The sequence below is a fragment of the Hippopotamus amphibius genome, chromosome 17, assembly GCF_030028045.1.
Source record: "Hippopotamus amphibius kiboko isolate mHipAmp2 chromosome 17, mHipAmp2.hap2, whole genome shotgun sequence".
Taxonomy (NCBI): Eukaryota; Metazoa; Chordata; class Mammalia; order Artiodactyla; family Hippopotamidae; genus Hippopotamus; species Hippopotamus amphibius.
Window position 1 is genome coordinate 43339382 of NC_080202.1, and position 15673 is coordinate 43355054.

The 15673-nt window shown below is 44.0% G+C and overlaps 2 protein-coding genes across 2 annotated transcripts in view; both read left to right on the top strand.

Annotated features, from left to right (window-relative positions):
• The window catches only part of LOC130840235 (putative pleckstrin homology domain-containing family M member 1P), a 45411-nt gene extending 41420 nt beyond the window's left edge, over positions 1-3991 (top strand). The window contains 1 exon segment of the mRNA XM_057715536.1: positions 3925-3991. The gene's annotated coding sequence lies outside the window, so the exon portion shown is untranslated.
• Positions 1-15673, top strand: part of LOC130839744 (leucine-rich repeat-containing protein 37A3-like) — a 198706-nt gene that overhangs the window by 121967 nt on the left and 61066 nt on the right. The gene's annotated exons all lie outside the window — the stretch shown is intronic.

Consider the following 15673-nt stretch of genomic DNA (forward strand, 5'->3'; position numbering starts at 1 on the left):
GGCGCGGGCAATCGAAGGCACCAAGTGAAAACACTCAAATTAGCATTGTCATGGAATCCCAGTGCTGCTGCTCCAATATGCGAATGGTCCGTGAAATGCCACGTTTGAATTTACACTGATTTCCTGGTCAAGTGCAGAGTTCCACACTGCTTCAAGTGTATACAACACAGAGCTGCAAAGAACTAAGTTTAGCACAGAATTCTTCAGGGAGCAAGAGGTGTGGGTGCTTCCTCAACCATTATTCGCTTCTTTTAAATGATGAAGCAGAAAGAATTTGTCAACACCCACCACAGGGCTCTCCCCAGTCTCCCAGAACATTATTTTTCAAAAAGCATGTACCTCTGAAGTGAATTATCTGTGGCCAATAAGAACTTTTGAGGTATGGAAAAAGTTGTTTGTGTCCAGCTGTAGTGTGAAAAGTATAAAGAAAATACATTACTGTAGCCTGATTCTATATGCAGTACTTTCTTTCCTGACTAGTCTTCAATAAGAAATGTGGGTTTTAGACCCCTTCAGCTGAAAAATTCTGTGATTTCTCTGTGACACAAGCAAATCATAGTGGGTATGTTCAATGGCCTGAAGAGGATTTTAGAGATTCAAGGTAAAGAGCCTCCTCTCCACCTGGCTTTGGAAAAGACTCTCTTACCTGTGTTGACTTAAAAAAAATGCACAACGTGAGAGTTTCGAGTTTAATTTTATTTGGGGCAAAATGAGGACTGGGTTGCAAAAGAAGAGCTTGGAGACAGCATCCCAGATAGCTCTGAGAAACTGTTCCAGTGAGGTAGGGGGGAAGCTCAGTATATATGTGGTTTTGGTGAAAGAAAAACATGCAATCAAGCACATAGTGTTTACAGAAGTCACTGCTAGTCTCGTGCGGGTTACAGCTAGTCACAAGGAGCAGTCGTCACCATGAAGGATTTTAGTGTTTTTCTAGATATGAGGAGATACAAGAATTGGGCCCGTAAAGTTGGCTCCTGAAAATTTCTAACTATCTAAAGAGCGGTCCTGGCCGTTTTCACAGAGCACAGAGGGCCTCATTTCAGCTCTCCACTCTGAACACCTTTCAGGGAGCTGTTGGCAGTCAGAAGCTGCAGCAGCACATGATTGAATCTTTGTAGCGATAGATGGGAAATGCCAATGGCGAGTGCCAGTTGTAGTTGACAGCTCTCTTGTGGTTCAGAAATCCGATGTCACACCATTCACTTCAGGTTAATGAAGGTGCTGAGGGCGTGTCTGGAGCTCAGGTAAACAGTTCCCGCAGATGCCAATCTGTGGCGGCCTCCTTCTTCCCCTCATTAGCAACCAGCAGTGGTTGCTAATCCTCAATGTGAAGTATACTTTTTTTCCTGACTTTTAAGTGCTTCTCCTTCATTCACCTACACAGGTCCAGACTGATGGCTTATTTTTGTAAATTCTTTTCGTCGCTTCATCGGTTTTAACAATACAAGTTCCATGACTTTAGAAAACTAAAGGAATCTACAGTGTCCAAAGAGTACAGAGTACATTCACCTGCTGGCTTGTCTATGGTACATCGATATTTTGATATTTTGAGGTGATGAACATTTTGACTTTGGTGATGCCTTCATGGTATGTGTGTATGTGTGTGTGTGTGAACACAGATTACTGTATGTCAATTACACCTCAAAGAGCTGTTAAAATAAATATTATATAATAGAGACAATTGGGGAAATCTGCATAGCAACTCTTTATGAGGTCATATTATTGTGTAGGAATTTAATTTCTTCACTACTGTGTATTAACAGTAGTGTAGCTATATAGGGAAATACTTTTGAATACCCAGAGAGGAAGGCATCGAGCTGACAAGAGAGGGATCGAGATTGTGGCAGGTGCTGTGGGAGGCTGAGGAAGATGAGGCTAGAGCAGTGACCAACAGATTTGACAGTGTGGTGACGACAGTCACTTGTCAGCTGACCTGACAAAGATGATTGGAACAGACTGCTAAATGCAGGGCCCTTTCCCTATACTAATCTCATGCAATCCCCTCAACTAGTCTTGCCATAACGGGAAGTTTCTATTAGCTTGCCATATTGCAGGGGGGATGGCACAATTTAAGGTGCTGTCGGTTGTGTAATAAATTGTCACAATAGGGCCCTACAAAAATAGATTTTTAAAATGTAAAAAAATGAAATTTGACCCTTCCCACACACCACATATGAAAATTAACTCCAAATGAATCATAGGCCTAAATGTAACTATACAACTTCTGGAAGAAAACAGGAGAAAATCTTTGTGATTCTAGATTAGACAATGGGTCTCAGACACAGGTTTCTTAGATAAGACACAGAAAAGCACAAACCATATAAGAAAAATTGCTAAGGGACTTCCCTGGTGGTGCAGTGTGTGGCAGGAAACAATATACACTATTCTTCCCTTCCTGGTGGCTCTGAGGAAAAATGTACATGTTTTGCGCACAGCTTATGCCAAGGGAGTGCCTTGAGGTCCCCTGGGCATTCTCCTGTAATGCGCCATCATTCCAGGGCAGCATATACTCAGTTATTCTCATAGTGGCTTGTAGTTTGCTTTCCATCGTAGAAGTGCTGTTTCTCTTTCAAATGGAATCAGAGCAAAAGGTCAAAAGTAGCAGGGGTGTCCTGCCATACTTCAGACTTTTAACACATGCAGGCTTTGATCCACACAGCCTAGGGTCTGAGTGTGGGCCAGGGGCGGAGAGGTACCCCTACATGCTGGTCCAGGAGACCTTGGGGTGGCTTACAGGGTTGGGGGGAGGGCAGACCCATTCTTGAGAAAAAGCTCCACTGATCTCTGCTGGGGTTGTGTGCTCCGTCTGCCTCTCCAGGGAAGGTGTCCCTCCTGTCTCTGGAAGGTTGAAGTCCCAGTGTAAGCAGATTGGAGGGGTGGGGGGTGGGAAAGGGTCCCAGGAGGAAGAGAACCCTATCTAGTTTTTTGACATACAGAAGCCATTTTCTGATCTAAGCCTGGCCACAATACTTGCCCTTGAACAAGTCTCAGTAATTAATGACCTTAAAGCAACAAAGGAATGCAGGAAAAGCAATCAAGAAACAATAATTCAGCAATAAAAACAGGAGTCCCAGTTCCTCCTTAACTTTGGAGAGAGATAATACTCTGATACATGTCTTTGAGTTGTACTACAGGAGCTAAGGGCCCCCACCAGGCGGAGGGTTGTAACTGCATGCTCAGACCGCAGACTGGTGGAAAATTAAGGAATGATGATGTTGACCTTTTCTGACCCTCGTGACTTCCGTCAACTAAAGCCTGGACTCTGTCAACCTCTGCCCCTATTCTATGTTGGGTTCCCCTCTGCTGAAGCCCCTTCATGAAGGTGCATACACCACCCAAACCCCTTCACGAAATATGCATGTACCCTTAGTTGAAAACTGCCCCAACTTTGCTGTTTGGGGAGATGCCGTTTTGGGAAAGATCCTCGGTGTTCTCTGTAGTTGCTGCAAGTAATAAATCCTTCCTTTTGGTCTTTGACTTGGTTGCGTTACTGAATTGGTCGACTGGACCTGCTCTGGGGTCCTAGCCACCGGAGACCCCTGGTCTCCACCAGGAAGGTTTCTAAATGCAGAAGTGGAAGGTAGTTCTCAGATCAAATTCTCAACCCAATTCAGGTGGAGACACCATATATATAAGAGGCTCGAGGTAAAAGGGAGTGAATTGGAAAGAGAGGGAGGAATATTCATGAGTTATCCAAGAACAGGGGTGTGGTTTGGACCCAGAACTGATGCAATACTCGTTTTCATTCCTTATATGGGGTTATCCAGTTGTCGTGGCAATTGTCAGCTGTCCTGGCGCTGGTGGGTGTGTCATTTAGCATGATAATTCATTACAAAGAGCATATAATGAGGCTCAAGGTCGATTGGAAGTCAAATCTTCTTGAACCTAGGTGGTTCTAATCAGTTCTTGTTTTTCTCTTTGCAGCTTCCTCCTGAAACTTAGATAAGAGCAATTTGTTTCCATTTGAGGGAGGGGCAGATGTATGATTCTGCAGCAACCTTGGTAATAGCTGTCTTTTGGCTCGACACCCAAGAAGAGGCGAACCCAGTTTTCCGGTAACACCAATGACTCTTTCCACTTATAGAAGTGGCTGTTGGTGTTGTGGTCTGCCCCTTCTGTAATTCTCCAGGAGGGAGAACAGTTGTGGTCCCATCACGGGTTGGGAAAAGAATTTCCAGACATGAAGCATTTCAGAAGAGAGTGCGTTTATCGAGAACAGAGAGCAGGGTTTAGTGAGGGGCGCTGTAAAGACAGCGGGACGACTTCCTGGCAGACCAGGGAGAGCCACCCTTCTGATGGTCTCACAGCCAACTTTTATAAGCCCAAGACAAGGAATATGCCTGCGAAGAAAAGGGCATTAATCAATTTGTCAGTGCACCATAAGGCAAAAGGTGTCATTTGGTGATAGGCTAGGGTCCTACGTGGCGAAGACCTTCTCTAACATGGGGTTGGGTTATTGGCTAGCCCAAGTCGTGAATCACATATTGCTATGGGGGGGGGGGGGGTCAAGATAACTCCGGCATTTTGTCTTGTGACTTTGGTATAGTGTTGGAGGAACCGGTAGAGGTAGGCAGGACATCGAGGCTTATAATGCAGGACGCAATGTTTATTGTACCAGTACAGGCCCAGTGAATTCACATCCAAAGACTGAGCCCCAAACCAAAGGAAAGCTTCTCCTTTTATAGACCAGTTCCCGCACTTTTGGGAGCCTGTAGCTATGTTTATCTATGCAGAAGCAATGTACAGAAGCCAGAGTGCATACCTTAGTTTTTCCTTATCTCTTTGACCGAGATGTTTGCGCTGCCCATGGCAGGATCTTGTGAAAGAGGCCATAAGTTGCTTATTCCCTGGGGCTTGCATTTTCCTATGTTTGCCTTGTCCTTTCCTGTTTTTATTATTGACCTGCCTCAATAGGGCCCCACAAGAACCACCCCATCTTCAGCTTTATGCTGGATGAGTCTGACTGCTGAATGCTTTCACTAGGGTTCATGGTTGAGCAGGAAGATTTAGAACTAAGGACATAGAGGCAAAGTGTTCTCAGTGTTAAACTTAATTTAAACAAAGTGGAAAGTAAGAGATCTACTAGGGAAAGCCAGTTATCTTGGCAAAAGGACAGTGTTTCTGGTCATAATTGGTACAGCAAGAGCCTCACCGGCTTGGCAGAAACACACCCTCCCTGCTAATGGAGCTTGTAACATCCCTCAGTTATTCTGATAGGGACAGGGTGAAGGGACAAAGTAGCTGATTAAATAGTTAATCCCACTAAGGGATTAGGAGCAGAAAAACAAGTATGGGAGACCCCTGTAAGTTTAACAATTACCCAAGAAAGCAGGTTTGCTTAACCACAAAACCAAGCAGGCTTGCTTAGCAACAACACCATGCCACAGAAGCATGGCATGCCCCCAAACAATAAAACAGTGGTGGCATGAGACCCACACTGTGCCCAGTGAGCTCAGTAAGCTAATAACTGCTAGGACATGCTCTCTGCACACATAAGAACAATACTTTATGGAAAGATGACTTTTCAAAGTGAAAGACCCTCATTGTACTGAGACCTGAAATAATTTTTCCATAGTGCCATGACAGTGCAGGCTTTACCACGTAGGGACAAGAAAACTCCTCCACCTGACATAGAAGAGGAACTAATGATGGAAGCGTGACCGCTACTCAAGAATGAGGAAGAAGGTGGTCTTTTCCCCCTCCCTACTTTTTCTTTGATTATAAAAATGTAGCCCCCTAAGTACTCAGGGCACGACACCCTCTTGCCCACCCATTTGTAAGCCTCACAAGCATCCTATTCTAATAAAGCACTTCTTATCTATCACTTTGCCTCTCACTGAATTCTTTCTGTGCTGAGACATAAAGAACTGGAGCTCTTCAGGACCCCCCAAAACACCACCTAGCAGTTTCATTTCCAATGAATTTTTGCAGGGCTGCTGTCTGCAAAAGCTGTAGGAACCATCCACCCCCCCCCCGCCCCCGCCAACCTCAGAATACTCTATTGGCTGACTTTTCAGGAGTACCCACATCTCCTGGTCTTCTCTTACTTCCCAGGCTTCTCAGCCTCTGTGCAAAGTCTGTGAGCTTGTCTTCCTCTCTTCATCTTGCTCTACAACCCTTTGCGAAGCTGAATAAAGCCTTGGATCCTGGCGGGAGGTGGGGGGATGGGAGGGTTGGAGAGTGAAGGAGAGTGCGCATTTCCTCAAAAGATTTGACACATGGACCATGAGTCTACCAGGTAGACTCCAGCCAGGAAAAGCATCTCACATGACTACATAATTTGAACAATAAGAAAGGCACCTGCAAAGTGTTAGACAAAAGAAATAGACAAGAGAGCTTGACAGGCATCCTGGAGGAGGTGATTTTTGATCGGAGCCTTCCTGTCAAGTAGAGGAAAGGGCATTGCAGAGGAAAGGACTGGCAGAGAAATGGCTGGCAGCTAGGAATGCAGACTGAGCTCAGGGGAGGGTGCACCAAGAGGTGGGGAGGAAGCCAGGAAGCAAGAAAAGGGAAGAGTCAGGGGAGGGTATCAGGATGAAAGGGAAGATAAAGATAGATTAGGCTGGAGAGAAAGGGAGGATACACAGACACAGTTGGAGGCCAGGGCAGGGAAGGCTCAAAACATTTGTAAAGGCCATTCACATCCTACTGGTATGAAAAGCTTACATTTCTAGCACTGGATCTAACAACTACCCAGAGTTATTTGAAGCCAGCTAGAAGAACTGCAGGCATCCGAATTCCCTGGACAGGTCCAACATACAGAACCCCGCATCGACCCTAAAGAGTCCCCGTAGGATGGGGTCCTATCATCCCTCCTGTCCCCTGTCCTCGCCACAGAAGGGTCTGAAGATAATAACATGTGAGAATCTCTGCCCCAGCCTAGGAGACGAGGGGTAAGGGTTTGACATTTGTGGAAAATAGAAGTTCCTACTGTATGCCAGGTTGGAACTGTGATCTGCCCTTCCTAAGCACCTGGAAGATAGGTGCCCTTGCTAGCCCCATAGTGTTGGAGGAAGGAGGCCCCTTCCAGGGTCCAAGAGCGGGCTCTTGTCTAACACTCGGAAATGAATTGTCCGAGGAGACACACCTGCTGACAAAGCAAGAGACTTTACTGGGAAGGGGCGCCCGGGCAGAGAGCAGCAGGGGAAGGGAACCCAGGAGGACTGCGCTGCCACGTGGCTCGCAGTCTTGGGTTTTATGATAATGGGATTGGTTTCCAGGTTATCTCTGGCCAATCATTCTGACTCAGGGTCCTTCCTGGTGGCGCACGCATCGCTCAGCCAAGATGGATTCCAGCGAGAAGGATTCTGGGAGGTTGGTAGGACACATGGACCGGAGACTCCTCTCTCCTTTTGACCTTTCCCGAATTCTTCCCAGTGGCGGTAGCTTGTTAGTTCCACGTTCCTTACCAGCACCTCCTGTCCTAAGAGAACTCATGCACGTGGTTACTATCAGGCCTGGCCACGGTGGGCAGTTTTGGTCAGTGGGTTCCCTAACAGCTGTACAAACAAGAAAACAGGCTTAAGCGAGGTTAAGTGACTTGGGGGCCCAAGGCCACACAACTAATAAACAGCCGAAGCAGGATTCTCACCCAGCTCTTTCTCATTCCAGTTGGAGAGGAAGCGTAGTTCAGTGGCAGAGCAAGTGAGCTTTGGAGCCAGGAATGCTTAGATCTGAATCCCATCCTCTTCGCTGGGCTTTCCCTAAAACAGTGCAGGGTCCAGGACAACCCAGCAAGTGTGGAGTGAGGACAGCTGCCACAGTGTCATTATTTTTCATTGGTCCCTTAAGACAGCGTTGAAGATAGAAACTTCTAAATTGAATTTTATTGATGTTCAGAAAAGAGAAGTCACAACATCCTGAGGCCTCTTGGCCTCAGGCAGAGGGCTCCAGAGTGTTTGACTTCAGGGAAGTTCCCCAGACTCGCTCAGCCTCAGTTCCTCATCTGTAAATTGGGGGAAACATCAGATTAAATAAGATGATATCGTTAGGACAGTTTCTGGTCTGTAGTAGGTACTGGAAGATGGCCAGCTATTATTATTATAGTTCTGGCTAACTCTCGCCTTTCCAATCCAGTCAGGTCCCTGCCTTTCACTGCTCTTCTGAGCACGGGAGTGAAATATTTTCTTGTTTGGACTCCAGATAAATCCTTATTTGGCATTTGATTGAAATCGTGAAACTAGTATTAATGCAACCGTCTCTCTCGACATGGGAATAGCTAGTGTTCTCCTGGGTTCTGTAGTAGGAAGCTGGTTCTCCTCTCGCTCTCTTCCTCCCTCCCTCTCTTTTCTTTTTGGCTATACCATGCGGCATATAGGATCTTAGATCCCGAATCAGGGATCAAGCCCTTGTCCCCCGCAGTGGAAGTGTACAGTCCTCACCACTGGACTGCCAGGGAAGTCCCCTTCCCACTCTCTTTTTAAAAATGTGCTGAAGTCCAGCTCCGGCGGGTCCAGGAGTACCCAAGGGATGAGTTGCCTGGGCGCAAGGAGGAGACTGGGAGGCCTGTGTCAGCTATGCAGGATCTCTCTTTATTGTCAGAGCTTTGTGTTTATATAGTAAACATAGCTCAGAAAAAATCTTTTGTGGCAGAGCATATCTTCCCTCAGCATCTACCAGTTTCTTTCTTTTGTCAGGTTTGGCTTGCAAACCTTGTGACTCTAAGGTAAACATATGTAAATAACTTCTTAATCTTTTATCTAAGCACACTATTGCCCTTAACACCCATACAAAACCTTGTGGAGTTAATCAAGATTAGGGCAACTACAACAATTGCAACTGTTATGCCTAGAATTGTGGAGTAGAATCCCTTATGAGACACAAAATCGGATAAACTATCAAAAACTGACTTAGCAGCCTCTGCAGTTGAATAATCTAAGTGGGCCTTACCTATATCTTGGATTTCTTGATGAAGCCTGGTCAAATCTAGACTAATATCAGGTTGATTCCAAATGCCTAGAATATGATTTTGAATCCAGTCCCAAGCATAAGACGATTCATTAACTTTTAAGGGAGTCACACAGATCCATCTATATTCGATATGACACCTCAAAGCCAATCTAACTTTTAAGGCTGTAAGTTCAGTACCTAGATGTAGAACAGCTTCTTCGAGCACATCAACTTTTGCCTCTAACTTTCTATCAATAATTTCTTGAGTAGCTAAGGCAAGAGATACATTTTTTGATAATTGATTAACATGTTCAGCTTTATGTACTTGTTGAGAGTGAGATAAGTCGAATAATTCTGCTAAGCATGGAAACTGGGGTTCGGAGCCCCAGGACCCATCTTTTGCCCAACCCGATGTCAGCAAGTAGGGATTTAGTGCTTTTCTAGATCTGGGGAGAGGCAAGGGTTGGGCTCATAACATCAGCTCCTGAAAACATCTATCTCAAGACCTGTTCCACCCATCCTCCAGAGCACAGAGTGCCTCATTTCTGGTCTCCACCCTGAATTCCCTTCAGGGGATGTGGAAGGTCAGTAGCTGCAGCAGCACAAAGTGATTTAGTCCTTGTACAGGCAGATGGCAAGTTCCAATTTGTAGTTGACAGGGGCCCCTCATGGTCATCAATTTGACCACGCTTTGGGAGGCATTTCATGACCATTTTGTCCCACGGTGCTAGGAAGGCTCATTCCTAGGTCTGATGAAGATCTCGCCAATAGGCCACTCAATGTGCCAGTACTGGGCTAGGTCTTTGTAACAAAAGCCAAAGCTCTCTGGACCACCTGTACTCCTAATCTGTTAGGGTCCAGGAAAAATTCCCTCTTGTTGCATCTTCCCATATCCAGAGGTACACTATTACAATCATTGATCACATACAGAACTATATATTTGATCAACTGCTTCAAGTAGCCTAGTCATCATCATTTTTGTTGGCAGTCAGTCACACATTCGGTAATACGAGAAGCAATAATCTTGAAAAGCAGGCAAAACACAAATAATATAGCTAGTAGCGTCAATAGCATTACAAGTAAATACTTAAGCCACGAGTTTCCCACGCCAAACCAGTTTTGAAGAGGTCAAGGCTTCACAGTGGGTGAAAATCGCAGAAATCTGAACAGGTATTACTAATTGGCCAGGCGAGGGGATCCCCGAACAGGACTATAATTTTTTCTTTCTCTCTCTCTTTTTTTTTAGAGCAAACTTCCTAAGGGCCAACCAATTAGAGCCTTGCAACCCAAAAGTACTAGTCATAGGTAATTGGCCGCAAACCCAACAACTGGGTTGATTTTCAAAATTAGCATAGGATTGTGCCCACGATAGAAAAACATTTGAAAGGTCCAAGAAGTCAAGAAAATATTATAAATGTTCATGAGTCAGGTCCAGCATCTTGGGCTAGCTGTCTACTTCTGATGTCAGCTTCTTCTCGTCCTAGTGTGAGTGCAGTTTCTCCTTTGATAAGTGTCCTTCCGTCTAGGTTGCAGGTTGTCTTTTAAATTATGTCCTTTTAGTATCCATAATCATCCAAGGAGAGATTACTGAGATAAGCTTCAGAAACAAACTTAGAGTGTCCTTTTAAAAGCTTTCTTGGATTTTACGTTACTATAGCGCAACAGCAAGGAACTTTCCAGGGAGTGAATCTTAGTAAATACAGACCTCCATCAGCAAAACTGGCATTTAATATTTATTGAAACATAATCTTCTTCTCTCTAAAATTACCTTCATTTTTACCAGATATAACCAGATTAATGCTAATTTGTTTGCAAAATAAGTCTGGTCTCAAAAGAAACTTGGCCTGATCATTTAATTTATGGAACTAGAATTGATCATATAGGCTTTTGGCTTTGGTGAAACTTTTATAAGGAGCCTCAGGCTGGACTTTTAAAAGACCTTTCAGGGCTAAGAAAGCCATGCCAGGGGCTTGGGCTTATCACAGATTTTTGCCTAACAAATGTAGGTAAATTCCTCCCTTTTCAAGGTTCCCAAAATACCTTGAGTTTTCTATACCTGTTAGTGAGGTAGCCTTTCTAATTTATCTGATAAAGCTGCTGGGAACCTAAGAGTTTTCAGTGTCTGGAGGGAACAGAGAGAGAAAAGATAAATGTTTCAATCCTGCTTACAAATGTACAAACTATCAAATTATTGTAAATCATTAGTTTGAAGGGATGGTTTTCCTTATACCTGGAAAACAGATTTCAACCAGTAATTTTTAGATAGAAACCATAAAATTTATAACCATATTCACCAGTTTACTCAGTCCTATGTAACATCCTTTTGTTAACAGCTTATGAAGCCATCACGTTTCTCATTAGGATTCTTCAATTTTTTTTTTTTTAAACCCCGTTTAGCATTATGGTCTGAAAGTCAGAAAATTGTATTTATCCAAAAGTCCTTTTTATAAATCTTCTTGAAGAGGAAGCATTTTGCAAAGGCATCAGAATAAAGCCAGAAGGCATCAGAATAAAGCCAGAAGCATCTTAAGACATAAGGCTTAAGAAGGCGTGTTTAAAATCTGATTGCAAGGTCAATCAATTTGGTTATTGTTGTGTCATACAACATTTTAAGAAAATAACTAGAATTATGACTGATAACATTTTACCGGGACATATCAGAATTTTAGGAACTCCATATACTTTCCAGAATATCTATATTAATAACAGTTACCATGCACTAAAATCTAACATTTATTCATTTGACAATACTTCCTATGTAACTTAATGTACCAAATGAACCTAGTTTATATCTCTCTTTGGGATGTTTCAGGGGCCCTTTGAAGCATCCCAAAGTTAGCTAGGGGTCAAAAGGATTTCATCAGAATTTGTTTTAGGAAGTTTTGTCCAAAATAACGGAAAAAAAAGGTTTAGAACACTCTATCGGATAGGCTCACAGGTAACTGTGAAACAATAGTCAGTCACTTAGCCAAAGTAGCAAGAACAGATTACTTAAAAGGTAAGGAAACATAAAATCTTTTATCAAAGGGCAGTTCAACATTTTAAGAAAACTTGTCCTCTTAACAGAGAGAAAAACCAAATTCAAGTTTTGCACCAGCTTACTTTCCAAATTAATTTACTCAACTAAATTTATCTAAACTTAGTCAATCCTGATCATGCACAAAACTCTTTTCTCAGGGTCCACTTTCCACAAACCTTCTTATCACTTTCCGTATCATTACTTTATTTCCCATTCAGTCACCTGTAAGTCAGACCTACTTTCTTTTCCCTTAATAAAAGGTAATTCCATGCCTCAGGCTTTCTTTACTGAAAACACACATCCTGCTTTCCTTAAGCCACCATGAACTGTCCCTTGTGACAGCATTCTGTACATTGGTGAATAGAAATACCAGTGATATTTTCTAAACACATTGGCTTTCTTTACAGAACGTGGCACCAGGCATATTTATCAATAGTCCTAAATATCTTTTTGTCTCTCTGTAAAAGGAAGCCGATGTTCAGTAATATATGTTTCAGTATCTTATTTTATTTGGGAATGATCCAGCTGGTCAATAAGCTTTCATCACTCAATTTAGGGCAACTCCAGAATTTCAAGTTACCAGGATCTGGAGAGACTATTTTAGGTAGATATTCCTAAAGCATGACTCTTCTTGACAGAGTTTATCTAAAAGCTCTTATCTCATTTACATTTTCTTTCCTTAGAAGTTTCTTTCCATCAGGCTACCTTCCACACTGACAAATTTGTAACAGGCACAAGACCTTATTTAGCCTATATTACAACTAGGCACAATTAAAATTTATATAAAAATTATGCTTAATGTTGATGACTCTAAAACATGTCTATAGTAATCAAACCAATTAGCTTAAGCCATCTTTAATATCATATATCAGTTTAGTACTGAAATTTCCAGGTGTCATGAACCTGAAATTCATTCTGGCCAGACTATTTTCTATTTCTGAGTATTCATAAGCACTTAATTTTTCTTAAAGCCAATTTAGAGCTCTTTTATGAATTCTTTTGGCAATACCATACACCTACAACAAACACATAGATACACACGAACACACACACAAACACAGAGGCCTCATAATTCTCATTCTAAAATTTCAGTACTGAGTCAGGTACAACACGAACGCCATCAGTCACAAAGGGTTGGATTTAAATTGGCTTCTAGCAGATGGAACAAATCGAGGTCACCTATCTAGATGGCTAAACCCTTTTACTATTTGCAGAAAAGACACTTAGCATTTCTATTTATCTTTGACAAGTCGTTTTAAATTATTTTAATTTTAATTTTTTAATTTGCATTTAAAAGGATAGCAGAGAGAAGTATTCTTTAGATGACCAGATAAGACATTCATTCACCTCTCAAAGGTACAAGCAAGTTCCTCCTAAGATGACTTTGTCTCCCCTTTGTTGACAAGGGTAATTTCTTTCTTTGACCAGGAAGGAGAGGGGTGCACACGTAAAGGGCCTTGTCTTAGGGCCTTACAACCTAAGTAGTGCTGATGTCGCCACGCCTAGAAAGCCCAGTATTCCCAGACAGCACGATTTACGTGCCTCCCTGAAGATGGCCCTGATCGTTAAATGTCTCAGGGAGACGGAGCTGCAAGGAGGCGATCCCTTGTAATGGGGTTCGCAGAGGAATAACTTCAGGCGGGGCTCCAGGGGGGTCTGGGGTGACGGACCCTCTCGAGGGCACCGAGCAGGCGGAGGAGCAGTATGCGTACTCCTCGCCTAAGGGAAGAGCCTGAAATCCTTGGAGAATCAGGGGATTATGAAGGAAAGCTGACAGAGGAAGGCGGCCTCATAATGAGAATCCAAAAGTATACAAGAACATGTCAGAGTGTACCGCTCCACACGGACCGGCCCAGGGGACCTAGAGAGAGAGGTGCAGATCTGTCTGGCAAAAGGGGCAAGTCTTTTGGGGAAAACCTAATTTCTCAATCAGTCGGCTCAAAGAGTCAGCTGACGGAAGGGGAGAGTGAGCCTTAAAATTTTAAGAAAACTTTGGTGGAGGTCCCTAGGGCAAAAGGGCCGTTTGGACTTGCACAATTGCTAAATCAAATCAGTAACCAATTCCCCCCCGTGTCGGTGACGCAAAGACAAACAAGGGTGGGTGTCCCCTCCGAAGAGAAGGCCACTCAGGTGCCCACCTGGCCGTGTCCCCGTGGGGAGCTTAGGTGCCTCTTAGCTTTGGCGGGTGCTATAGAGTCCCACTTGAACCTGACTCGTAGAGAGGGACTGGTCCCCCAGAGACAGATACCACCCTGAGCCATATGAGGTCACCACGGAACCGCAGGTTAGGGCCCACTCGGACTCCGTAGCCACGAAGGCCGTGGAGCCACACAATCGCCCTGGAACGAGGACGAAGCAGGGCGCTCCCTCACACACACATTCACACCAGAGTTTGTCACAGGGCCTCCGCCCTCTGGGAAGGCCTCTAACTGGTGGGTACCTTCCCGCCCTGGGAAGGCCCCTGCCTGATGGGCACCTTCCCCCTCTGGGATGGGATCGAAAGAGTCTCTTATCAATCCCCATAAAGAAAAAGTTTCAGCAGGGATCTTTTCCGGCCCATGAAACTTATAATAAGTTGTCAGTTGCTCTCCCACCTTAGCCCAGGTTTCTGAATTAGCAGTGCCCTCTTCCGGAAACCAGAGGCATTGCTCTTGTACGAAAGAAAAGAAGGATAAAAGAGTAGATTTGGAGACGTTAACTCTTTTTGATAACATATGTTTGATAATATCTACAAAGAGCTGTCTCTCTTTAGATTCTGATTTTCCCATTATGCCTTATATGTTTCCCTTATAGGGTCCTTTTTAACGTCTCAAGTTCTGATACTTTAAACTATCCACCCTTCACTTACCCTGCGTATCTCTGCAGGGGGGTCTGCAGCACCCAGGTGGAGTCCTAGCCACCCCAACAATTGCAAGAGAATACTTACCCTTTGGGTCCCTGTTCGGGCACCACCTGCTGAAGTCCAGCTCCAGCGGGTCCAGGAGTACCCAAGGGATGAGTGGCGTGGGCGCAAGGAGGAGACGGGGAGGCCTGTGTCAGCGATGCAGGATCTCTCTTTATTGTCAGAGCTTTGTGTGTTTATACAGTAAACATATCTCAGAAAAAATCTTTTGTGGCAAAGCATATCTTCCCTCAGCATCTACCAGTTTCTTTCTTTCCTCAGGTTTGGCTTGCAAACCTTGTGACTCTGAGGTAAGCATATGTAAATAGCTTCTTAATCTTATATGTAAGCAAACTATAGCCCTTAGCACCCATACCTAGGCCTGATGTCTATGTCTATACTTATGCCTGCTGCAATCATAAGCACTGCAAAAAGAGCCACCCCTCCCTTTTCTCCAGCATTTAGTAGCCTGGGAGTGGTGGGAGGGGACTTGGTGGGGCAGACACAGAGAAAGAATGTGTCAAACCCTGGTTCTTTCCTGGGGACAGAGAAACAGGGAGGGGAAGTGGGTGGTAAGCATAGTGTTACAAAGAAACAAAGAGCAGAATGTAAAATGGGTGGAGATGGTCTGGGGCCTGTCCTTGCGGAGAGGTCGCCTTGAGATCCTCCTGCCACGAAATGCCCTTCCAAGGAGTTCTCGCTTTGCGGTCCTCCGTGGAGCCTGGTGACCTTGTCACAGCATTGGCTTGTCCAGACGGCTCCCGACAAAAATGGATTTAAATTTTTAAATTATTTGTCAATTATACCTCTTATTGGGAAAAAAATCACAAAATACTGAACTAAAAAACAACAATAAAATTGTATCATATGCATAGTTTACAGTT